The sequence below is a fragment of the Pinus tabuliformis genome, chromosome 4_1 (genome assembly GCF_031772625.1).
Source record: "Pinus tabuliformis cultivar Carrire ecotype Pingquan chromosome 4_1, CPIR1, whole genome shotgun sequence".
Taxonomy (NCBI): Eukaryota; Viridiplantae; Streptophyta; class Pinopsida; order Pinales; family Pinaceae; genus Pinus; species Pinus tabuliformis.
In genome coordinates this window covers 360552934-360579279 of record NC_142303.1, presented here as the reverse complement: position 1 = coordinate 360579279, position 26346 = coordinate 360552934, and the positions used below count along the sequence as shown (strand labels likewise).

The 26346-nt window shown below is 38.3% G+C and overlaps 1 pseudogene; it reads right to left on the bottom strand.

Annotated features, from left to right (window-relative positions):
* Positions 1-4020: 4020 nt before the first annotated feature.
* LOC149175789 (putative glycosyltransferase 3) overlaps positions 4021-26346 on the bottom strand; it is a 33121-nt pseudogene continuing 10795 nt past the window's right edge.

Sequence of the window (26346 nt, the reverse complement as noted above, 5' to 3'; positions counted from 1 at the left end):
GCACAAGTATGATTTGTTTACAGGAGAACAACCAGTATGCGGGGGAAATTCTATTCACAGCATGACCACACTATTGCAACTAACAGACGCGGCTCGAGCAACTTGCGAACATGAAAAACTCTTTAGACATTATGTGCTTACCTGAATTCCACCTTTTGCATCACTTTCAGCACCAAGTTTACCTACATCAGCTTCAACAACTGCCAATACATATATGTCATTCCACATTTTTCTTTTGGAGGTAAAACTTGAGGTAAAATAGCATAATTTTCTGGTTTATTACGAATTTAGGAGAATTTACTGAACATCCATTTTGAGCATTATTTACCATCCTTCATTTCATAGTTTTTACCACTTTTCAGCAGCATATCATTTCCGAGTATGGGGGAGTGTTCCTTCATTTCTTTCTTATGACCATGTCATTCATATTCTTTATCATCCATTGTTCTTCTTATTCATTCTCAACACCTCCCTTATTTCATGTTGTTTTACACCAACCATAGAATTCAACAGCTGGTAGCAACCACCTCTCTTTGTTTTCTAGCATCGCATGAGGACATGCTAATTTTTCAGAGAGGGGGAGGAATTGCTATGCATGATGGATGTTTTCTATTTTCTTTCTCCTATAAGGCATACAATTTCAGTGTTGAAATTGATTTCCCTAATATTTTTAAAACTATGAACTTCATTCTTGTGATCTCTAGGAAACACAGACATACTATTAAAATACACATACCTAGATAAATTCAAGATAAATTGGTTCATAAAAATTTCGGAAATCATGCACTCTCACCTACAACCATTTTGTTTATATCTCATGATCCGTGCATCAGAACGATCTGATTTTTGGATCATAGAAGCCTTCATATATTACAAATCTACTTGCAACATTTCAACAAAATCTGGTTTGTAGTTTTTGGGAAAATGGTTAATGAAGTTTGCTGTTATCCATGTCATATTTTGCTGCAACTTCATACATATAGTTGATTGTCAATGTAAAAATTGTTATGCCTCCATCGCGATTGCTAAAATTGAATATTCATTAATTAAGGAAGCATTCATTTGTTCTCAAATTTTTATTGCTTGGTTAACACATGGTTTTTGTCTTTGGGTTGCATGAAGACATGCAATATATTCAGTTTTCGTTGCATGAGGACATGCAACATATTGAGTGTGGGGGTATGTTGGGTCGTTAATATGCCATTATTATTATCACTTTTGAACACTTATCCCACCCATTTCCACTATTCTTCATCATATCATTTGTTATAATCTATCATTTAAATCCATTTTATAAATGATTTATGCTCTCATGGATGAATATTATTTATTTTCCTTTATTTCTAATAAATTGATGATTATGCATTATTTTATCAATGATAGTTCTAATAAGTTGGTTATAACATTATTCACCATTTTTAGCCTCCAAGGTAACTTTCAGATTGAAGATTTGATTTTTAAATCTGCCAACTCAAAAATTCGCTGGTTTAAGGAGTGACAGTTTTGCGGTTGAGATTATGAGCAAATGAAGACGAATTTGAGAAATCCGAAACATGGGTTTTGTCCAGAACGGGCCCAATTAACTTTAGTGAAGAACGGTTTGCCCAAATTCGGCTTGTACAGAGAGAAACGTAGGGTTCTTTGAGCATGATTTTATGAGATTTGCTGTTGCGGCCGTCCTCCAAATCTCAGCTGCAAACCCAAATTCGTCTTGATTTTGTTGAGAGATGAAAGGAAATATATTTTCTTGTTGATCATCTGGTTAGAATCAACCCAAATTTGTAAAAGAAATCATGTTGTAATTATCTATGTTATAACTGCTCTCTGATCTTTCTCTATTTAAATGAAAACAAAGATCAGAGAGAGTGAGACTTCAGGATGACTTTGGGGATTCGAATGATGGCGAATTGATGATTTGAATTAGAGATTCAGAAGCAAGGATTCATGATAAGATAGGAGGAAGGAAGGATTGTTTTATGTTGTAAGTCTCAAAGCTTCAACTATTGTAATGATTTCACTATTTAATGACTAATACATAATTTGGGCGTTGCTGTTCACTTTTTTCCTTCTGAAGTAACCCAGCAGCGTCCGCTGACGGCTAAGGGCCCAGCCTCTGGTGGAGTACGCTGCTGTTGCTACTGTATATTATATTCTTTTGTTTTATGCGTGGTTTGCTTATCAGTTTTATTTGGTAATCTAATATGTTATGTTATTTTACATCACAGCTCCGTTACATTTGATTTACTGAGTAATATCATTTCTGAAGACAGAACCGTTATATTAACTTTGCAACGCATTGCTGTTTCTTTAAGTGCTGATATAAATGGTTTTTACAGGATACCGTTGCTATTCAATTATGGAATGACTGTGTTGTAACATTTGACCATTGGTATTATTGAATTCATCTTAGAAATTATATTTCCTTGCGATTGTTGAATCTATGAACGTTGCTGTTACATTCTAAAAGACAATCGTATTATTTATAACTAAGACTGACAAGTGGATTACCAAGATCAGATTACTATATTAGCGTGTTGCGTGTATATATGATTGATCCCTGCTGTTCCATAAAGTATATTCCATCCAGTTTGCTTGAGGAGTGAAGAGTGTTATTTCATAGCAGAGTGTGAGTAAGTTGGTTTTGACTCGCGAGATTTAGTTCTTTTGATTGCTGTTTCATTTACTGCTGTTCTATTTCCTTTTGCTATTTCATTTTACTTGCTGCCATTCCATTTCCTTGCAATTGCTGCTTTGGTGTGAGAGAAGGTCTAAAGCTGTAGTGAGTCAGCAAGTCGCTGCTTAGCTCCCAGATCTTTGGTCCATACTCTATTTTCCTTTCCATCAATTTCTAGAGGAATGAGTTATTGTTATCGTATCCTCGATTGATGGTTGTTTGAATGAATGATTTAGTTTAGAACATTTCAGTTTCTTGTTGTTCCAATTAGATTTCTTTTTCAAGCATTCATTTACTTTTGGGTTTTAAGCACTATACTGCAAAACATTACTCTTAAGTAAATAGCTGCCTCAAACTGAGTACACTCTTGAAATACAAAGTCGTCCCTGGGTTGATAATTAATGTGAAGGTAATTAGGAGTTCAAAAGACACCTTTTTATCGCTCCACAACCCCTTGAATTTCCTTCAGTTTCATCTACCGGCAAGTTGAGTTCCCGAAATGCCATATCCCTTGAAATCTTATGAATTAAATTCCTTGTTAGACTTTGCATACTCTAGCTCGTGTGAGTATGGTTGTGCCATGACCTGAGGTGTATAGCCATTAATTCCATAGTGATGGTATGCATTTAATTTCCATAGAATATTCTAGAATATTATTAATAGTGTACACAAATAAAAGGATGAGATTTATCTCCAAAGTAGTTTTTTTAAATTAATTAATTAATTAAAAAATTGTCATATGAACAAGTGTTGAATGGAATAAGTTATGGTTTTTTGGACATGTAGTATCGATAAGCCATGTTATTGGCCCATGGTATTGTAATAAGGCCTATTTACATTAAGAATCTCCATGTTAAAGTGGGGTAAATCACCATGGATAAGAATCTTGTCCCATGTTTTCTCAAATGTATATACGTTTAACTTTCTTTTCATAATTAATAATAATAATAACTTGAGATAAAGTTACAATTTAGTTAGTTTTTATGATTTTTAGTATTTTGATATCTATCCATATTTACCAACTATTTAATTTATACAAGTAAACTAGTTTAAATTTAAATTTAAAAAATATAATAAATAAATGGTTTATAAATTATTTTTTATAATTATTTAAAATTTAATTAAAAAATATTAATTTTGTAGAATTAAATTATATAAAATACAAATCAATGTCATGAAACGAGAACCTTTTCCCAAAATAAATCTCTCCCTTTTTATTTTTCCCTTCCATTGTTATTTGGAAACTATAACAGGCTCTGTAACCATACTATTTTCTTAAAAATGAACTGAATAGGAATGTTATCTTCAAGAATGAGAGTTGTACAAAATGGGCAAATACCCACTCATCACTCAGGTAACGATGAGATGGGTTGAAGCGAAGAAGTGGAGAGATTGGAATGCCTGAGTCCCACAAGCGCAAGCAACTGGTTATCTGCAAAATTGAACGCTCTCTCAAAGCCCTGAGAGCATCAGTCGGTGATAGCCAGTCCAGCACAGAAGTTACATCCACAAAAAAGAGTGACGAAGTTACATCTACAATGTAATCCCAGTACCCATGCAAGCTGTAACCCGCCTCCAGGAAAGTCTTCACCTCCGATTCTTTTCTGTTTTGATTCAGAAGGTATACCAATGTGCTCTGGTCGTCAGGATCCCAATCCCGCGGTCTACTTTTTATAACGGAATTCATGGCCTCCTTGACCTTCACAATGTTTTCGGGCGCCCTAGTGCGCTCCAGTTTTGAAGAAATGTGTAGGACCATTCGCAATTGCGGATCAAGAAAACTCCTATGCTCAGTGCCATCTAATCCAGCTCCTTTGCATAAACCTACAAGATGATAGAGTTCCATGTTAGGTATTATAGGTTGGAAATAGCTCATTGCATTATCTTATGTTTTTATTTTAAATCAATAATAAAAAATGAAATTAGTTTAATTTAAATTTAAATGCAGAGGAGTATAAAGAAGGGTTTTGTTCCAAATTTGGAGATGTGGAGTGAGAATATTACTATGATTATAATAAATATTGTAAAATAAAAAATTTGTATGCATGGAAAAATTTAATTTGTTAATTGATAATAAATTTAATTTGTTAATTGAGGATAAGTATATTTTGATTTTGTAAATAATGGAAAATTAATATCAAGGTACATGTGTATATGTATATGTATGCATATGTATATGTATATATATATATATATATATATATATATATATATATATATTGCACATGAGTGCACGGCTCAGCGGTCGAGGCAGTTGGCCAACTCGGGGTAGTCAGCTAACTTGCACCCCGCCCGCGTTCGATCCTCCATTGTGTTGTTGTGCTCTAGCCTATGCTGTTCCATTGCGAATGTATTCTAGTTGATGTGACAGTTGTCAGCTTGTCTGATATGTATATATGGACAAAAAAGAGCGCCCAATATCGCTTCTTCTAGGAACTAGCCCCTCCCTTTATATATATATATATATATATATATATTGGGCAGATCAATTTAGAAGGGAATCCCACAAGGCAGGCCAAAGTATCAGGGCCTAACTCCAAGGGTGTCGAGGAAAATTGACCCTGTGACCTTCTGATGAGCAAGGTACTTAAAAGTAAATTTATTATATACAAAAAATATATATATATAATGTCATATTATTTTAAGCAAACAATTTTTAAAATTAAAAATTTAAATAAAAATCACATTTTAAAATATTTATTTTTCCTTCGGACATAATATATATTTTTATTTATAAATATAAATATTCAACTTTCTACTAATAATTAGAATACCAAATAAATTTATTTGAAATATATATATATATATATATATATATATATATATATTTAAGGTTTTAATGAAAGATTTTATTTTTTAAAGTTATTAACATGAAAGATGAGTAGTTTGAAAGGGAGTCGTTAAGGAGGCGGAGGATTTGCGTGAATGGCCTAAAGTGGTCAGAATCTGGGCAAAAAAAATTCAAAAAATCCTGTAGATGCAGTGTTTGAATCATGCTTTTGATACTGGAAATAGATTCAGCACCATCAAACATGTCTAAGGCACCTAAAATTTTAAAGTTTATCAACTATAACTTGAATTTACAAAAATCTTTGCCCCATTTTTTCAAAATATCACTGGAATTTCCATTACTATGGCATTTGGAAGTGCCAACAAAGTATACTCAACACACTAACAAACAGAAACTTATAAACTTATTGCTAAATATCTTGTTAAGCATGTTAACTTTTAATTCAATACTTGTAATCTGAAGGTGCCATCAAGGTATAGTCAACACACTAACCAACAAAAACTTATTGCTAAATATCTTGTTGAGGAGGTTAACTTTTAATTCAATACTTTAAATTTGTTATCAATCACAAAGAGTAACACATTAATAAAACAGAAAAATTATCAAATATCAGCTTAAGCATGTTAATTTTTAATTCATTTTTTTTAATAAATATTATATAAAAGTTAAAGGTTTGTCTTTTATATATAAAATCAAAAACAAAATTTCCAAATCATATATATATATATATATATTAAAATTGTTAATAGCTTTAAGGGTTAGTTTAAGTAGTTTAGAGTTTCACATGAAATTTTATTTATTGTTAGTTTCAAAGGTTCAACTCTCTTCAATTCCTTATACATTAAGCTTTATAATCAAAATAACTAGTTTACCTAATTTACCATTAGCAAAATGTGGAAAAATAATGTAAAGTTTCTCATACTTTATTTCAAATAAAATAAATATTTTTAATTTTATTTTATGAATAAATTTTCAAAATATATATATATATATATATATTATTTTTATTTTTTATAAATGATTATTTTAATTATAAATTCAAAAATATTTAATACATTAGTAAAGCATATATATATATATATATATATATATATATATATATATATATATATATATATATATATACTATAATAAAAATGTTAATAGCTTTAAGGGTTAGTTTAAGTAGTTTAGAGTTTCACATGAAATTTGAAATTTTATTTATTATTAGTTTCAAAGGTTCAACTCTCTTCAATTCCTTATACATTAAGCTTTATAATCAAAATAACTAGTTTACCTAATTTACCATTAGCAAAATGTGGAAAAATACTGTAAAGTTTCTCATACTTTATTTCAAATAAAATAAATATTTTTAATTTTATTTTATGAATAAATTTTCAAATATATATATATATATATATATATATATATTTATTTATTTATTATAAATGATTATTTTAATTATAAATTCAAAAATATTTAATACATTAGTAAAGCCAACATTCACTTATTTTCATTGAAATTTCCAACCCTACTTTAACCCATTCATGTTAATCCCTGATCTGTTAATCACAAGGAGGAATAAACTAGTCCAATGAGAAATTCTAGGCTCCTGGAAGAATAACAACCAATTTATGCGCCTTAACGGGGATTTAATCTGTTGAATGACAATCCGCACTCCTTAAAGAAGAGGAAACCTATGCAGCCTAACATTCTAAGATGAGAATTTCCCCACCCACGCTACGTTGTAAATGATAAATCTCTAACTATTTGAAAGCAATCAGATTTGTTTAATTGTATCCAGTCTCTGTAAGCATTCGTTAACACAATGCAACCAAAATCAAGCTTCTGTGTTGATCAAAATGTTAAGCTCCCTTTACGTTTTCCCAACTGCGGTTGACAATTAGGGAAGTAAATTGTAGTTATTTCTTTCATTTACTAAAACCAATTGTAGTCATTTCTTTAAATTACAGAAATCAACTGCAGTTAATTAATTTCTTGTTGGGAGCTTCTGGAGTGGTCCCTTACTCCCTCTGCAGTTCTCTACCATGATCTATGGAACATTTAACACATAGCCAACAGAAGCTTGATGGAAGCTTTGTAGAGCTATAAAAAGGGTCTCTTTCACCTCTAATTACCTCACATTAATATGTCAATCTGAGAGCGTTTTGTTATTTCAAAGAGTGTCTCAGTCTGAGGCTATCATTTGTCAGAGTAATGCTAGTAGTACAGCGTTCAAAAATACAAGAGTAAACAGATGCTTGTCTATAACTAAGTTACGTCAAAAGAATAAATCGCACACTCAGAAAACTAGGCAACTTATCAGTCAAGGGTTCGGCAACGATAACCCATCCCTTTGGAAACTGATGGAAAGGAAATTAGAGAACAGACCATGGGTCTGGGAGCTAGACAGCGAATGCCGAGGCTCACTACAGCCGCAGATCGTCTCTCACACCAAAACAACAAATGCAAGTAAATGGAACGGCAGATAGAAAAATGGAACAACAAATAAGAAATCGAACAGCAAATCTGGAATGGAACAACAATTCTTAAAAGGAACAGCAGTTAAACAACTAAGTCTCGCGAGCAGTAATCAAACTTAATCTACTAACTCAAATGCACTCATCGTAATCAAACAACAATCTTTCACTCTTAAGGCAGATCAAGAAGCACACACTAATGGAACAACACTAATTACTGATAAGTTATGGAACAGTGCTTGGAAATCATATATGCACACAACACGCTTGAATAGTAATCTGATCTAGCATCAATCTTAATTAAAAGGAATACGACTGCGTTTCAAAATAGAACAGCATTACTTCTGAATCCAACAATCGTAAAGAACACCACTTTCAAATGAATTATGTAACATGAATGTACAGCACAAAAGCTCTGTAACAAAATAGTAACAATATTCGGTCAAGACTAATAACATTCAATCAACTCTGAAAGGAACAGTAATATAATGTAGAGTCAATACAACAGTTCTGTCTGTAAAAATCTTAATGAATTAATCTTAACAGAGCATGTGATGTAAACTTATAAAGCATATCAGATTACCAAATAATGACGATAAGCAAATCACACATAAATCAAATCGTAGTAATACAGAAGCAAGTGTCCTCCGGGGTCGGGCCCTTAGCCTCCAAGGGTACACCGCTTTAGGTGAATCCAGACGCAGAGATAAAATAATCACCAAGTTTGTATTAACGCATGAAACAAAAGTACAATGAACCAGTTCTTATCGAGACTCGATGATCAAAGTTTTGATCTTAACAGAAATTACATCAAAGCATAATCCCCCTAACGCTAACAGTGTTGTCCCTTTATATAAGGGTGATGACGGAGATGTCTAAGTAACAAGATAGATAAAGCAGCGATCCCTTAGGATCAAGGATCCTGAGGGATTCACCAAACCGTTAATTCTTAATCATCTATTTTCTCCTGTGCCGAGCTGGTGTCTTCTCCTCCTTTTTCAGGGCCGATTTGCTTTGATCTGCTTAGCCTTGTTTGCACTCAGTCTCCCGTCAAAGGGACAACAGTTACCTTGTCCTTGCCTTTTTCTTTGGAACAACAACTCCTCGTTTTCACCCCTTCCTACATGAGAGAATGACAATTATTAGCGGTTAAGTCTTGCATATTAATCTCGCATGTTTTGTTATAATTCTTTATTGTTTTCCAAGTTCATGATGCAAAAAGTTTTACAAGTTCTACTGAAAAGCCATTGAAATGATCATCAAAAACATACCTTTTTAGTACTCCACACACCCCCCTGCTTACCCTGTTTCATGCCCTCATGAAAACGTTGTAGTTGACATGCAAGGCAGTGAGAGAATAGGCTGGAGAAGGAATCTCATGCAAAGGCCTACAGCCGTGATGAGTAACTAGGTAGTCAAAGAAATGGCCTATTTGCCCTTCAGGCATCTCATACAGGGCTTGGTATCCAGGTGCAGGGTGCCAAATTATCGGACTGCGGAACCTATACCCTAACCAGGATGGCCCTGCTCTCAAAATGCTTTCGCCATAAAGGTGCAAACGATTGGTAGCTAATTTAAAATTCTCATATTTAAACGGTTCCCTGAGCTGGATATTCGGATTAGAGATTTGATACCGAAATTTGGCTGCATCAATGGAAAGGTCTTTGATAGAAAGAAAATATTCTAATCCTTGTCGAATGAGTGCCTCATGCATGGGTCCTAATGTTTCCATGACACCCGAAGTCCTCATGAGGTTTCTATGTGCTTTCCACAACTGCACTGGGTTCCTAGGCTCAGCCCTTATCCACAAATCTAGGCCATTTTCCTACCTCTGGAAAGTATTATAGGCTTTGAGCCATTTAATCTGATTAACCTCGAATGAGATGAACGCTTGCAATTGGATGTCTCCAACAAAAGGGCCAAGGTTCAGCTCAGTCTCCTGATCTAGTACAAGGTTATGCAAATAGAATTCGCACAGCAATCTCTGGACCTTCACCCCGTAGTGTTTACAGCAGTCTATAAAGTCATTGACAGTGTTAATTTGTATGGGGGCACCTGCTTTAACAGCTTTTATTTTTAATTGTAAATACCGTTCCAGTAAAAACAGGGCATAATTTTTGGCAGGGGCCCTACATGCTAAAACGTCATTGTATAAAGAACACAAGGTATCCATCTGCTTGATAACAGTATCTAGCCTACGAGTTACCTTTGCAACTTTCTCTTGTTCCTTCCACCAACCTTCAAAGGCCTGGCTTTCAGATTGATTGACGTTCCTTAGTTGTTGTTGTAGTTCTTCATACTTCTCGCGAGGGACCGTTTGCTCTCTAAGCTTTTCTGCTTCTTGCTGAGCCTGTTTCAACCCCTTGCGCAAGGTTACTGTCTTTGGATCTCTTCTCCATGCAGCAGTGGAGGCCGGGAGTTTTACCTGAACTTTCTTATTGCGTTGCTTTGAGTTCAGAACCCTTATCACCCCTGAGGGTGGTGCCTCTGTCTGAATTTCCTTGTCACAAGTCATCATATCATCCATTTCTATTTTAACATGAATATCAGTTTGCTGCTGTTCCTTTTCAAATGGAACAACAGTCTGTTCTTCAGCATCATTTGGAACAGCAGTTGGATTTTCAACAGGGTTTTGAACAGCAGGACGATTTTTGGTCCTCCGCCTTTTTGCCTTGCGAAGTTTTACTGGAGTGGTCACCTTTTTCTTCCCTGCGGTCTTTCTTACCCTCTGCCTTGCTTTCAGGATCCTAATCTGCTGGTGGAGCTGGGCTATTATGCTCAATAATCTATGTTGTTCCTTTCGCAATTCTTTAATTTCCAAAGTTTCATTAGAAGGAACAGCAAGATGTCTACTGCGGTTTGGGCCGTGACTAGTCCCTGGATCTTCCTCCTGGGGTGTTTCTTCATTGTTCTGCTCTGGCTGTTCTGTGGTAGGAACCTTAACTGGTTCTGTCAATTCCTGAGCAACTTCTTTTTCTGCCCCTACTTCCTCCGAAATTTCTTCCGGTGCCTTAGGAACGGATTGCTCCTGTTCAGTATCTCTTATCTCTTCTTCATCATGAACAAGCAGATTTCCTTCTTCTGCCTCTTTTGCATGTGGTTGTTCAGATGCATTTTCCTCTTAGGGTTTATCGTGGAGGTCTGTTGGACTGGAAGGTTGGCCATACTCACCCATATTGGCCAAAACTGCAGCCAATTCATCTTCTCCCACTGGGTCCTGTGGTGGGCTACCTTCCTGTTGTCCCATTTCCCCCTCCTGCTTGGATTGTTTAGCTTCTGCCTCAGAATTCTCAGCTTCTATTTCAGAATGCTCATCTTCTTCCTCATTTTCTTCTTCGGATTGCTCGGCCTCCTCTTCAGATTTCCCGACCTCTTCTTTCTCTTCTCCTTCAGATTGCTCTGCTTCTTCTTCTAGCCGTGAGGATTGCTTGTCCTCAATTTCTATTGGCTGGCTCGTGCTTTCCTGGAGATTTTCCAGCCTTCCTCGTATCCGAGCTAACCGGACCGATTTCCTGCGTTTCTCTGGTTGTTCGGGTGTACTGGTGGCATGCTTATGCTTTGTCGATTCCTGGCGTGTTTCTGGACGTTCGGATGTACTAATGACATGTTTTTGTTTTACTAATTCTCTGCGTTTTTCTGGACGTTCTGGTGTGCTGGTAGTATGCTTACATTTTGGGGATGGTTCTGTCACCCTTCCCTCAATCATTGCAATTAGCTCTTCCCAGCTGCTTTGCTGCTGAGTGAGGCTACGACTAACATTTAATCAAATTAACCCATGGTGATTGACAACTGACTCTACATGCTGTGCCTTTTTTAAGCTTCGTGCAACGTCATGAAGTAACGAATTTAAAAGTGCAGGCAGATTTACAGAGCATTTCTGCTTTAAAACAGCTAAGAGTTTAAGTTGTCGTGGTCTTACCACGTCTTTTCTACCCTCGCAGGTGATGTAGCTTTGCACGGTTCTTGCTAATTCTGCCCAGGGCTCTCCTAGCGTTGCTGGCAGAACTCCCTTCCCTTTAATCGTCAAGCTCTAGCCTTCTTCCTGGAAGATTTCTATAATCTTCTGTAGTCTCTCCTTTTTTAGCGTCCATACAAGTCCGATGGCTGGTAGTCCCGAGACTTCTGCGATTATATCATCGGTGACTTTTATCTGTCTCCCCCTTACTGTGGAGTAATCCTCATGTATATTCTGCAGGAATTCAATCACCACTATTACGTTAGACTCTTGCAAGCGGTTGAGATAATTCAGCCACCCTGCTCTTTCCAGGATTTCCCGAGCAGCAGCGGAGACTGTCAACACCTGCGGTTCCCTTTGGATTGCCCTTCCTCCCATGGTTTCACTGTGGATTCTCAATGGAACAGCAACTCTTTGTGATGTTTGAAACACAGAGAGGGTAATAATCGTAAGATTTTGAAAAAAACAAAGTATGCAACAGAAATGGCTTATGAATAGCAACTTGTGTAACAAAAATAGAAACAACATGCCGTTAAGCCGTGCCATACCCTAGTACACAAACTTTCCCAAATAGTGAGCTGACACGTAATCTAGGGAATAATGAGGTTAACCTCCCCCCCGCAATGTGATAGGCTATCCCAGCCATCAAATAAAGAAGCAGCACCCGATCTGCAACAAAGTCATAAATGAACAACGTATGAAAATATGCCATGTTTAGAAAAACAAAAAATAACCGAAATCGAGGCGTAAATTTGGATCGTGTATTATGTAAGAGGCTGTTGTGATATGATGCGAGGCTGGGGGGATAGGACGTTTGTCGTACTTGCCAAATCTCAAGTGGTCATTGTCACTTACTTTTCCATGATTGGTGGTAATAAATTTTCATGTGATATATAAGTCGGGAAATGATGTATGATTAGTTCCTAGGATATAAGAAACAAAAGAGTATTAGTATCTTACCTATTGGTGTAACCAATGTGACTTCAATACCATTTACAGTGCTCTGCTGCCGACAGGTGTCCATAACCTTGGCAGAGTTGTTTATTTCACCCCTGGAACCATGATCCTTTATGTGTATATTAAGGAGTGTAATGTCAAAGTGTAGGCCATTATGTTGGCTTGGTAACTAGTTAGCCATAATGCCATTCACGAGGAAGAAGTGAAAAGTGGGCAGGCCGGCTTGTGATGAGACCTCCAGTTCCAAGGTTTGTTTATCTGATATACCTTTTGGACCATATCCCTGGTGTGGTGGCCATAGTGGGAATGCCACTTCACTTCCATCCTCATGATCATGGTAAGCTGGCTCTTGATGAGACCCCCTATCCCGCATTTGACAACTTATAATTTATGTTTACTTTTTTATTTTTCATAAAGTACTTTTCCTTCTTTATACACAAAGGGTGGTTCAACACTCCTTAAGAGTAGGAATGGTGGAATAAGTCTTATCATTTCAATAGGAAGATATAACCCTTTGCTCTTATTCCTAAACAATAATCAAAGAGGATTAAAGGGATTGTCATGATAAAGATAACCAATCAAAGCAAAATTAGTAAGACAATGACAGCAAAAGATGATGAATAAGTGTGTCCTTCCTTTTGTCCTCTTACCAATACAGAGCCTTATAAAGATAGCGATTTATGATTTGCAGATTTCAGTATGTTGTGATTTTGTATTCATTGCATAAGTGCATAGTTGTATCTTAAAGACTTGAAAGAACAAGAGCAAGAAGCATCCTCAATTTAGATCAGCAAAAGGAATAAGTTGTTTCACAAGGAGAGAAAAAGTATGCTAGTGGTGTTCCTTTTGGAAAGAGGAACAACAAAGGAGCATAGATATCAAAAGTGCAAATGTCGTTCCTTTGAAAAAGGAACAACAGAACACACCAATGTCGTTCCTTTGAAAAAGGAACAGAAAAAATTTAAAAAAATGCTATTCTCTTGGAAAAGGATAGCAAAACACTCGAAATGTCATTCCTTTTGAAAAAGGAACAGCAGCCACCAAAAATGTTGTTCCTTTGAAAAAGGAACAGCAAAAGACGCAAAAATGTCGTTCCTTTGGAAAAGGAACAGCAGAAATCAAAAATATGTTGTTCCTTTGGAAAAGGGACAACAAACACACAGCAGTGTCGTTCCTTTTGAAAAAGGAACAACAAAAATCGAAATGTTGTTCCTTTAGAAAAGGAACAGCAGAACAAGCAAATGCCACTCCTTTGAAAAAGGAACAGCACAAAATCAAGAATGTTGTTCCTTTTGAAAAGGAACATCAGAAAATCAAGAATGTTGTTCCTTTAGAAAAGGAACAGCAGAAAATCAAGAATGATGTTCCTTTAGAAAAGGAACAACAGAAAATCAAGAATGCTATTCCTTTTGAAAAGGAACAACATAAACACACAAATGCCATCCTTTTGGAAAAGGAACGGCAAAAATCGAAATGATGTTCATTTGAAAAAAAAAAAAAAAGGAACAGCAAAAATGACAGGAAAACATTAGTTCAAACATATGTACAAGAACGACTCAAAGAAAAGAACTTATGTACAAAAAGAAATGAATTCCTTAATGAATTACAGGTGAGGAAGACTTCTCTTCCTCTCCCAAAATCTCCATATCAGTGTCTCGGCGTAGCTGCTGGTAGAAGGATTCCCGAGTGAGTGGTTTGCGATAGAGACGAACTCGGTGGCCATTTACTTTGAAGGCATATCCAGAATCGTCAATGGTGATTAGAGTAAGGGTTCCATTGTCATGTACCTTCTGGATTTCGTATGGTCCCAACCAACGAGTTTGGAGTTTCCCAGGGAAGTCTTGAAACCTAGAGTTGTACAACAAAGCCCAGTCTCCCTCATGGAAGACTTTGTTTTTAATGAGCGCATCATGCCATTTAGCTCGCTGCTGTTGAATCAATGCTGTATTTTGAAGTGCAGAGAGCCTAATTTCGTCCAACTCATTGATCTACTGTAGTCGATTAATCTGTGCCTCGCTTAGGTCTAAGCCAACTTCCTGTGCTGTTCGTAATGTTTGGATTTCGAATTCTATGGGAAAAATGGGTTGTTTTCCAAACACTAATTGATAAGGTGAGTAACCAGTGGTGCTTCTCCATGTTGTTCTATAGCCCCAGAGTGCTTCAGGTAGTCTGGCAGCCCAATCACGCCTATATGACACAATGGTTTTCGTTAGGATTGATTCTATTACCTTATTGTTGCTTTCTACTTGTCCATTCGCCTGTGGGTGGTATGGAGTAGTGATTTTATGCTGGACGTGATAATTGTTAAGTGTTGCAGCTAATCTATTCCCAGCAAATTGTGGCCCTCTGTCTTTAATTATTTCCCTTGGAAGGCCATAACGTACAAATAGATGGAACAGGAACTGTATGACAGAGTCCTTTGTGGCTCTTGGCAATGCTTCTGCTTCAACCTATTTGGTGACATATTCTGTTGCCACCAAGATATATGTTTTCTGATTTAATGATGGGTTGATGGGTCCAACGAAATCAAGAGCCCATCGCTCAAATGGTTCAATGACTAACTGTGGTTTTAGAGGCATCTCGTCAGATTGACCAGGATGTCCTGCTCGTTGGCAGCTATCACAGGCTTGGACAAATTTCTTTGCATCTCTGAAAATCGTGGGCCAATAATATCCTGTCTGCAGTACTTTATGTCTAGTTCTGCGCTCAGTGAAGTGTCCACCACATGGTCCATCATGACAGGCTTTTAGGATGTCAAAGATTTCATCTTCTCGAACACATCTCCTGATATGCATGTCTACCCCTGTGTGAAACAAATAGCCCCCAATCCACGAGAATCGAGCACTCTTCTGAACAATCTATTTGCGTTCATTAGGGGTTAAGTGTTTTGGTAGTTTACCTACTACGAGGTAATTGGCAATATCAGCATACCAGGGTGTTTAAACGGCAACAGCAAACAGATGTTTGTCCGGAAATTGATCTTCAACTACTGTTGCATCGATTGGCTTTGGCATTCTTGAGAGAAAATCGGCTACAGGGTTTTCTTTACCAGGCCAATTCTTGATTGTGATATCGAATTCCTGCAATAAAATCAACCATCTAGTTATTCTGGCATTTGTGACAGGCTTATTTGCTAAATATTTTATGGCAGAATGATCTGTATACAAGATAACAAGATATCCTGTAATATAATGTCTAAACTTATTGACAGCATGTATTACAGCTAGGAATTCTTTTTCAGTAACAGTGTAATTTAATTCAGCAGGGGATAAATTTTTGCTGATGTAGTAGATAGCATATGGTTTTTTATCCTCTTCCTGCCCAAGGACTGCGCCAATGGCTGTATCTGAGGCATCAGATGATATCTGGAATGGAAAATCCCAGTTTGGTCCTCGAAGGACTGGGGCTGTGGATACGAGCTTCTTTAATTCCTTGAAAGCACGCTCACATTTTTCTGTCCAAAGAAAATCAACGTTACCAGTTAGTGCACATAAAAGTGCAATAATGTGCGAATAATGTTCTATAAATCGTCTATAATAACCAGAAAATCCAAAAAAGCTGCGTACCTCTGTTTGAGTAGTAGGAGTGGGAATAAGCAAAATTATTTGGATTTTGGACGGGTCTACCTGAATGTCGGCTGCTGAAATATAGTGTCCTAGGATAAGTCCTTCAGTCATCATCATGTAACATTTTTCGTGGCTTAAGCAAAGTCTAGTAGCGATGCAACGTTGTAGGATTTTTTCTAGGGTGTCTAGTGCTGGATCAAAATCATCTCCATATGGTGTAAAGTCATCCATGTATACTTCAAGTCAATCATTTATAAATCTGCAAAAATGCTAAGGATAGCCCTTTGGAATGTGGCAGGAGCATTACATAAGCCAAAAGGTAGAACTCGATAGGCAAATGTTCCCCAAGGACAAGTAAATTAGTTTTGTCCTGGTCTTCAGGGGCAATCTGAATCTGATTGTATCCACTGAAGCCATCCAGGAAAGAAAAGAATTTCTTTCCTGCTAAAGTATCTAATACTTGGTCTATGAATGGGAGAGGAAAGTGGTCTTTTTGTGTTGCTTTATTTAGTTCCCTGTAATCCACACAGATTCTCCATTTCCCATTCTTTTTTGGTACCACCGCAAGTGGAGAGACCCATTTACTATTGGAAATAGGATAGATAAAATTGACATCTAAAATTTTCTGAAGTTCAGCTTTTACCACATCTTTTAGATGAGGATTAAGTATCCTTTGCGGTTGACGAACAGGTCTGGCATCTTTTTCTATGTAAATGTGGTGTGTACATAATTGGGGATCAATTCCTTTCATATCAGGGTAATCCCATGCGAATGCTTCTTGATATTTTCTTAACAAATGGATGAGCTTCGTTTCTTGTTCAGGTGTGAGGTTGGCATTAATATTTAAGGTTTTTCCCGGTTCAATTTCCACAATTTTACTATTTGCAACAGAAGTAATAGGTATTGTTTGATCATGTGTATCTTTCAGAGGATCTTCTTCTAATTCATTATCAAATGTTGCTTCTATCATGTGACACTGTGTGTAGGATCCGCATTCAGTTTGACTAATGAAGTTATTAATGGCATCATCTTCTGTTTGGTCTTTAAAATCAAGTGCCTCTTGTATAGTTAATGGAGATATAATGTTATCAATAAGGTATGATACAGGGTGCTTGTTAGTTTTAATTATTGTGACACTTAGCTGCGCTGGAGGATATAGAACTAAATTCTTGATATTTGGTCCTTTGGTTATGGTCATATTTCCTTGCCGGCAGCCAATGTAAGCATCGGCAGTGGCAAGCCAAGGTCTACCTAGAATTAGCGGGTGTCCATCAAGTCAGGTTTTTGGATTAATTATCAGGAAATTGGTTGGATATTCCCAGGAATCTACAGAGACCATGACATCATGTAGAGTACCCTCCGGTCTAACCACAGATCGGTCAGCCAATTCTAACAAAGTAGAGGTGGGTTCTACAAATGTAATGCCGAGCTTTTGGCAAGTAGTGGTTGTTAGAATATTAATTGCAGCTCCTAGATCAACTAAGGCATTAGACAAGGTCTGACCATAAATTTGAACAGTTACAATTGGATTTCCTGGGTCTTCATATTTAATGGGTGTTTCTTTCCCTGATAGTAAATCAGATAAGGTGCTGCCTACTTGGACTCTTGGATTATTTGTTATATTCTTCCTTGGTTTCTTTATGCACAATTCTTTGATAGTTTTTGTGTATATAGGAATGTCTTGAATGGCTTGGAGGAATGGAATTTTTATGTACAGATTTTGTAATTCTCCCAGAATGTTGAAGTCAGGGTACTGTAAAGGTCGAGGTATGACTAATCGTTCAGGGAACGGAGGAGAGGATGTGGTTGCTTGATTATGAGTCTGCTACTTATTCACATCCTCTTGTTGCAACAGATGTTCTCTTGGTAACTGATCTTCAATATGAACTATTTTATCTCCCTCAATTTCAATAATACGTCCAGATCGTAACTGAAGATCATTACACTCCCTCAGGTCGGGTCCTATTTCTGGTGATTCTATGATTTGGAGAGATTGGACCAGTCTGTTATTTGGATTGGGGTTGGGTTGGGCTGGGAGTTGCGGTCTCAGATTAGACTGGGGATTTTGTTGTAAGGCTGGCAGTGTAGGTTGAGGGAGCGGAATAGTTCCTACTGGCTGATGCATCGGTCTCTGCCAGTTTGTCTGCCAGGCTGAACTTTGTGAAGTAGGGGGAGTCCATTGTGGAGGATATGGGCTATTTTGCCAATATGGTGGAGTCTAAGTGAAATTCGGCCAACCAGATTGGCTTGCATGATTCAGCCACGGGTTTGAAGAAGGAAACGACTGTGGTGACCAGTTTGAAAATGGGGGTTGGGACTGACTTTTCCACATACTATATTGTTGAGCATTATACTGTGGAGGCTGAAAAGAAGAAGTTGGTTCTGGAAACATACCAGATTGTCTCGGTTGCCACTGGCAGCGCTGGTTGATCAAGTACACCGATTTTGGTTCTTCTTCCGCTTCCTTATATACCGCTTTCAATCCAGGAAGTGAGGGGCAGCTCTCCATAAGATGTTCTTTTGTACAGATGGTGCATGTTTGGACTGTATCCAGTGGACATTCCTTGTGACTATGCTTTTTCCTGCATCGGGGACAAAAGATCGCCAAATTCTGTTCTGCCTCCATCTGCTTCTGTTTAGCCTGCATAATGTCAAGTTGTGTAGTTAGTGTCCCTAGAATATTAGTTTTAAAATTTTCCAATAAATTTCCAATTTCTACACGTGTTACTCCTTCTGTTGATATTTTGTTATCTCTTACAAACCGATCATGTTCTGCCGGTTTTACTCTTGTGCTGCCTCTCGAACTCTTGATACATAAATCAATGATGTGAGCAAAATTCTCTTGATAAATATCCCATTTTCCCATGATGTTTAATGTTTCAATCCATTGTTCCTTCATGCCCCTTATCAATGCAGTTTTTAACACATTATCAGGTAAAGGTAGTGATGCATAAGGAGATCTTTGTAGATTGTACTGAAAACGTTCCACATACTCCTCTAATGTTTCATTCGGTTTGGCTGTCATTTGGAATATTTCGTCCTTTAATTCTCTAGACCTACAATAATCCTGATATTTTTTTAAGAAAGATTCTTTCATTTGATCCCAATTGTTTATGACCCCACCACCTAACCCCATAAACCATCTTAAAGTAGCCCCTTTTAATGTAGAGGGAAATAATTTCAATTTCTGGGGGTCAGTGGTGTAATCATATCCCCTGCACAACACATCAAATTCAAATAAAAATGCATCTGGATCTTCTTATGTGAGACCATGAAATGTAGGGATATGTTGAAGAGGGATTGCTTTCATGGGCGCATTTGCTGCAGAATCCACTATAGGGTATTGTAATGTAGATGTTTGAGCGTTTGGCTGATTCTGAGCCATAGGATCGAATATATGCCAGTAACCTTCTGGGATATCTAGGAAGGTATTCCTAGGTTGAGAGGGAACGGTTTTGACAGGGATAGTTTTAATAGCACTTCCTCTATCTGGGATAATGAGGATGTCTGATGTCTGAGGAGATTGGGTTCCTTCAACAATGATTTTTGCAGCACTCCCCTTATCTGGGCTATTTAATGGCTGATTTGTTCCAATAGGAGATCTTGGTTCCTCGGTTTCCCCTATTTCTCCTTCTCCTTCACAAAGGTTGCTGAAATTCCCTTCTTGCAATAGTTCTAGAGTAGAATTTTCAATTTCTTGAAAGTCCTGCTCTTCAGTTTGACTATGCACCTCAGCAAAGGCTACAGATGGTGATCCTGTGGCCTGAAGGGAACTAGTAGGCTGTTTAGAAATGATTTTCCTGGGGCCTACTGATGGCTGAGATTCTGTTTTCTTATAGATTTCGTCTATGAAGGTCGTTCGGCCAAGGGTCACCGGCCCCTTAGCTTTTTCAGGTTTGGGTGGAGGTTTAATATTATTTTCTGGTTTTTTCTGCTTAGTCATGCACTCAAATGAACTACTAAATTCTATTCAAACAAAGCAACAGCAAATCTGTTAGGAAAGCGGACAGTGGAGCAGGGCTTTTACATGCTCCGTACGCAGGTTCTTACCTTCCGTTTTTAAGATCCAACTCTTCCCTAGCAGGTTCGTACACTACTCTGAAAAAAAGACAAATGGCTACACTCTTTCCCTGGCAATGGCGCCAAAATGTAGAGCTATAAAAAGGGTCTCTTTCACCTCTAATTACCTCACATTAATATGTCAATCCGGGAGCGTTTTGTTATTTCAAAGAGTGTCTCAGTCTGAGGCTATCATTTGTCAGAGTAATGCTAGTAGTACAGCATTCAAAAATACAAGAGTAAACGGATGCTTGTCTATAACTAAGTTACTTCAAAAGAATAAATCGCACACTCAGAAAACTAGGCAACTTATCAGTCAAGGGTTCGACAGCGATAACCCATCCCTTTGGAAACTGATGGAAAGGAAATTAGAGAACAGGCCACGGGTCTGGGAGCTAGACAGCAAATGCTGAGGCTCACTACAGCCGTAGATCATCTCTCACACCAAAACAACAAATGCAAGTAAATGGAACGACAGATAGAAAAATGGAACAGCAAATAAGAAATCGAACAGCAAATCTGGAATGGAATAGCAATTCTTAAAAGGAACAACAGTTAAACAACTAAGTCTCGTGAGCAGTAATCAAACTTAATCTACTAACTCAAATGAACTCATCGTAATCAAACAACAATCTTTCACTCTTAAGGCAGATCAAGCAACATACACTAATGGAACAGCACTAATTACTGATAAGTTATGGAACAATGCTTGGAAATCATATATGCACACAACACGCTTGAATAGTAATCTGATCTAGCATCAATCTTAATTAAAAGGAATATGACTGTGTTTCAAAATAGAACAGCATTACTTTTGAATCCAACAATCATAAAGAACACCACTTTCAGATGAATTCTGTAACATGAATGTACAACACAAAAGCTCTGTAACAAAATAGTAACAATATTCGGTCAAGACTAATAACATTCAATCAACTCTGAAAGGAACAGTAATATAATGCAGAGTCAATACAACAGTTTTGTCTGTAAAAATCTTAATGAATTAATCTTAACAGAGCATGTGATGTAAACTTATAAAGCATATCAGATTACCAAATAACGACGATAAGCAAATCACGCAGAAATCAAATCGTAGTAATACAGAAGCAAGTGTCCTCCGGGGCCGTGCCCTTAGCCTCCAAGGGTACACCACTTTAGGTTAATCCAGACACAGAGATAAAATAATCACCAAGTTTGTATTAACGCATGAAACAAAAGTACAATGAACCAGTTCTTATCGAGACTCGATGATCAAAGTTTTAGTCTTAACAGAAATTACATAAAAGCATAATCCCCCTAAAGCTAACAGTGTTGTCCCTTTATATAAGGGTGACAAAGAAGATGTCTAAGTAACAAGATTGATAAAGCAGCGATCCCTCAGGATCAAAGATCCTTAGGGATTCACCAAACCGTTAATTCTTAATCATCTCTTTTCTCCTGCGCCGAGCTGGTGTCTTCTCCTCCTTTTTAGGGCCGATTTGCTTTGATCTGCTTAGCCTTGTTTGCACTCGGTCTCCCTTTAAAGGGATGGCAGTTACCTTGTCCTTGTCTTTTTCTTTGGAACAGCAACTCTTCGTTTTCACCCCTTCCTACACGAGAGAATGACAATTATTAGCTGTGAAGTCTTGCATATTAATCTCGCATGTTTTGTTATAATTCTTTATTGTTTTCCAAGTTCATGATGCAAAAAGGTTTACAAGTTCTACTGAAAAGCCATTGAAATGATCATCAAAAACATACCTTTTTAGTACTCCACAAGCTTGGCTATAAATAATTATGTTTGGTCCCCAAGCTCACTAACTCAATGGCCGTGTAGAAATTTTGAATAATTTAACACATATTCAATAGAGATTATCCTGATCATGTACTATTGTGGAATACATACACAATACATAAGCTCCTCTACGTTGATCATCAATATAGCAGCATCAATAACAATAAAACATCAAGAGCATTCACACATTAACATAGTATGTAACCCGGGGAAAGCATCTCGCTAAAAACCCCACACTATTTGTATATTAATGATTGAGAACATGTAACATTACAAAGTACAATGCTTATCACAAGCAATCCAGTACCAGCTCCACCTGTTACACACAATACAGCTCAGATCTGATCTCCAAATCTATTCCACTGCTTGCCTGCCTCTCCAGCTCAATACTTGCTCAAGAACTGATGGGAATGGTTTACCAAACTCGTATTTCACCTGCAAAGAATCACTCACGCTCTGTTGGACGTGAGCTTAGGCTACAATTCTTGATATTGGCCAATTCATTGGCATACTCAATCCCTCTGATTGTGCAAATCATCATGCACAACTATAGTCACAACTGATAGCAATCTGATCCTCTAACGCCTGTCCCTGCTGAACTGAACATGCACTGACATGCAACTGAGTTAACTAATGTATTCTATAGTTTCATTATGAGTTAATAACTTGTGAATTAATTAATAACTAATTCACCCAACTCATCTCTAGTCTATTTTCCAGTTAGACTAAATACAACCAGTTTAACAAAGCTAAACTGAACACAACTCCATCAACTGCACCTCCAGTCCACTAAACTCAACTCACTTGAGTTCTAACTGAAGTCCTGCATGAAAATATTAGTCATCCCATAGGTAACCATGTATTTCCCTCTGGGATCTGCATGTACCACATCCGTAGCTCATCCTGAAGTGCTCTAAGAGAATAAGATCAAGTTTATAGTCCAATATTATTATGAGACAATAATATTTGACTTTTCTATTTTTGACAGCTAGTCTAAAAATAAACATTGATCACTCATACTGTGATCACTCACACTGTGGTCACCCACACTGTGATCACTCATACTGTGGTCACCCACACTGTGATCATCCCTGCTGGGATCAAAAATAGAACTTGCGCCATAATTTGCCTGCGGGCCCACTCAGTGAAGGCGACTCTTTTCACTAAGCTCCATCATCTTGTTGCAATCTCAACACTCCCTCTCGACAAGATATGGATTATCAGCAACCCCTATCTAGCCTCGGTGGTACTCGAATTTGCTCCTGGTGAGAGCCTTCGTCAGAATATCAGCATCCTGATCCTCCATTGGAATGTATAAAAGCAACATGATCCTCCGCTGCACACAATCTCTGATATGATGGTACCTGATGTCAATATGCTTAGATCTATCATGAAATACAGGATTAGCCGAGAGCTTATTGCAACTCTGGTTATCATAGTAAATCACAGTAGGATCCAAATGAGAACCGAACAAACCAACCAGGATCTTCCTCATCCATATAGCCTCGCATGCAGCCAAACTTGCTGCCATATACTCGGCCTCCGCTGAGCTGAGTGCCACGGATCTCTGCTTCGTGCTGTACCAAGAAACTGTTGTCGATCCAATACTGAAGACCCCTCCTGATGTGCTCTTTCTGTCAGTTGGGCTCCCTACCCAATCTGCATCTGTGAAGCCACATAGCTTCACCTCATCCTCCTGTCTATACCATAAACCATATCCCGATGTGCCTCTCAAGTAGCGCAATACATGCTTGCCCGCCTTCCAGAAGAGCTTGGTAGGCTTAACCATAGCTTGTGAAAGTTGGTTAACTGCATAGCATATATCGGGTCATGTATTGACCAAATACATCAGCGACCCCACCAACTGTCGATAAACAGTGGCATCCACTTCTTCTCCCGAAGTGGCATCCTCCTTCCTCCAACCTCCAGGAAGAGGAGTATCAACAGGCTTGCAGCCATGCATGTTGAACTTCTCCAGTATCTCCCGAGCATACTTGCCCTGAGAAACAAATAGTCCACCACTGCACTGCCATATTTCCAATCCCAGGAAATAGTGAAGGAGGCCCAAATCCTTCATCTCAAACTCTATAGCAAGATCCTTCTTGCATGACAGTATCAACAGCTCATCACCCGTTAGAATCAAATCATCAGCATATAGTACAATGATAAGCAACTTACCCTCCACCACAATCTGGTATAGGTTAGGATCCGCCTCGCTCTTGGAGAATCCAAGTCCTATGAAATAGCTGTCTATCCGTGTGTACCAAGCACGTGGTGCTTGCTTCAACCCATACAGCGTTGTCTTGAGCCTGCACACATGCGACTCGCTACTAAAGACCTCAAAGCCTTCGGGTTGCTCAATGTACACCTCCTCCTCAATGACTCTGTTGAGGAACGTAGTCTTCACATCCATCTGATGGATGTGCCATCCCATCTGCGCTGAGAGAGCAAGAATCGTCCGTATGGAAGAATACCTTGCGACAGGTGCAAAGGTCTCCTCATAATCGATCCCCTCTATCTGTGAAAAGCCTCGAGCAACAAATCTTGCCTTGTACTTCTCTACACTCCCGTCAGCTGCCTGCTTAACTTTGTAGATCCATCTCGAACCCACCACTGATTTCCGTTTCGGTCTAGGAACAATCTCCCATGCACTGTTTCTGACAATAGAATCATACTCTTCCACCATCGTGTCTACCCATGCGGGATCCTCCACAGCTTCCTCGAAAAAGGATGGCTCAGTCACAACACACTTGCTCATAAGGGCCATGTATCCAGTGTACCGATCAAGTGACTATCTCTGCCTGCGTTGGGCTGTAGGTGGTCCTACAACTTTCTCTGCATCTTGAGCCAATCGCTCAGCTTCTGTCAAGCGCTTTTGCCCTCTGATGGTTGGCGCTGCATGAGTGGTCTCTTCCACTCCATGAACCTCATCCTGTGGCTGATCCACGTCCTGAAGCTCATCCTTAGGAACTAATAGCTCCTCATCTGCATGCAAGTGTAGCTCCCTCTCAAGCGAACACTTCATGACTTTCTCCTCCTGAAATTTTATATCCTGTCGCACGACAGTTTTACCACTGTCTGGAAAATACACACGATAGTTGTGGGGCGTATCAGTGTACCCCACAAATATCCCAACCTCTGCGGTCAGTTCCAACTTCTTCCTGGCATCCTTCGTCACATGCATGTAAACGTTATCACCAAAAATCCTCAGATGAGAAAGATCAGGCTTCTTACCAGAATAAGGCTCCTCGGGTGTACTCATGCCAAGTATCCTATGAGGACAACGGTTCTGCACATAAACTGCTGTATTGCATGCTTTTGCCCACAAGTGAAGGGGTTGGCCCTGATCATGCAACATTGCCCGTGCAGCACCCACAATCATTCTGTTCTTCCGCTCAGCTACCCCGTTCTGCTGTGGGTTATGGGGAGCTATGAGCTCTCTTCGAATCCCTTCTGCCTTGCAGAAATCCTTGAACTCGTCTGAGATGTATTCACCACCATTATCGCTCCTAAGAGCCTTCACCCTCTTCCCCGACTCCTTCTCGACCAGTGCTTTGAATTCACAGAACTTTGAATATGTCTCGCTCTTCTTCTGCATGAAGAAGATCCAACACTTACGAGAGAAATCATCAACAAAAATCACATAATACCTGTGTTTTGTTGTCGAAGAAACTGAGAAAGGTCCACACACGTCTATGTGAATTCTCTCAAGGATCGTCGTGCCGCGACTATCCTTCTCATGAAAGGTGGCTTTCATAAACTTCCCCAAAGTACACCCCTTGCACTGATCTGACTGCGCAAGTGTGCCTTTAGGAAGCCCTGTAGCGATCTGCTGCAGTATCTTCAAGGCTCCATGGTGAAGGTAACCCAATCTCCTGTGCCACAACTCGCCATCATCCCGGCTCACCAATCCTTCTGCCTTACCCGCCATTGCTGCGCATCCATCTACATGCAACTGATAAAGGTTCCTCACTCGAACCCCTATCTCCCGGGTCTCACGAGTTGTCTTGCTGCGCAGGAAAGCTTTTCCCTCGCTGAAAACAACATCATACCCCTTGTCTTCTAACATCGCCACTGAAATAAGATTCTTCTTCAATCCTGGAACATGCAT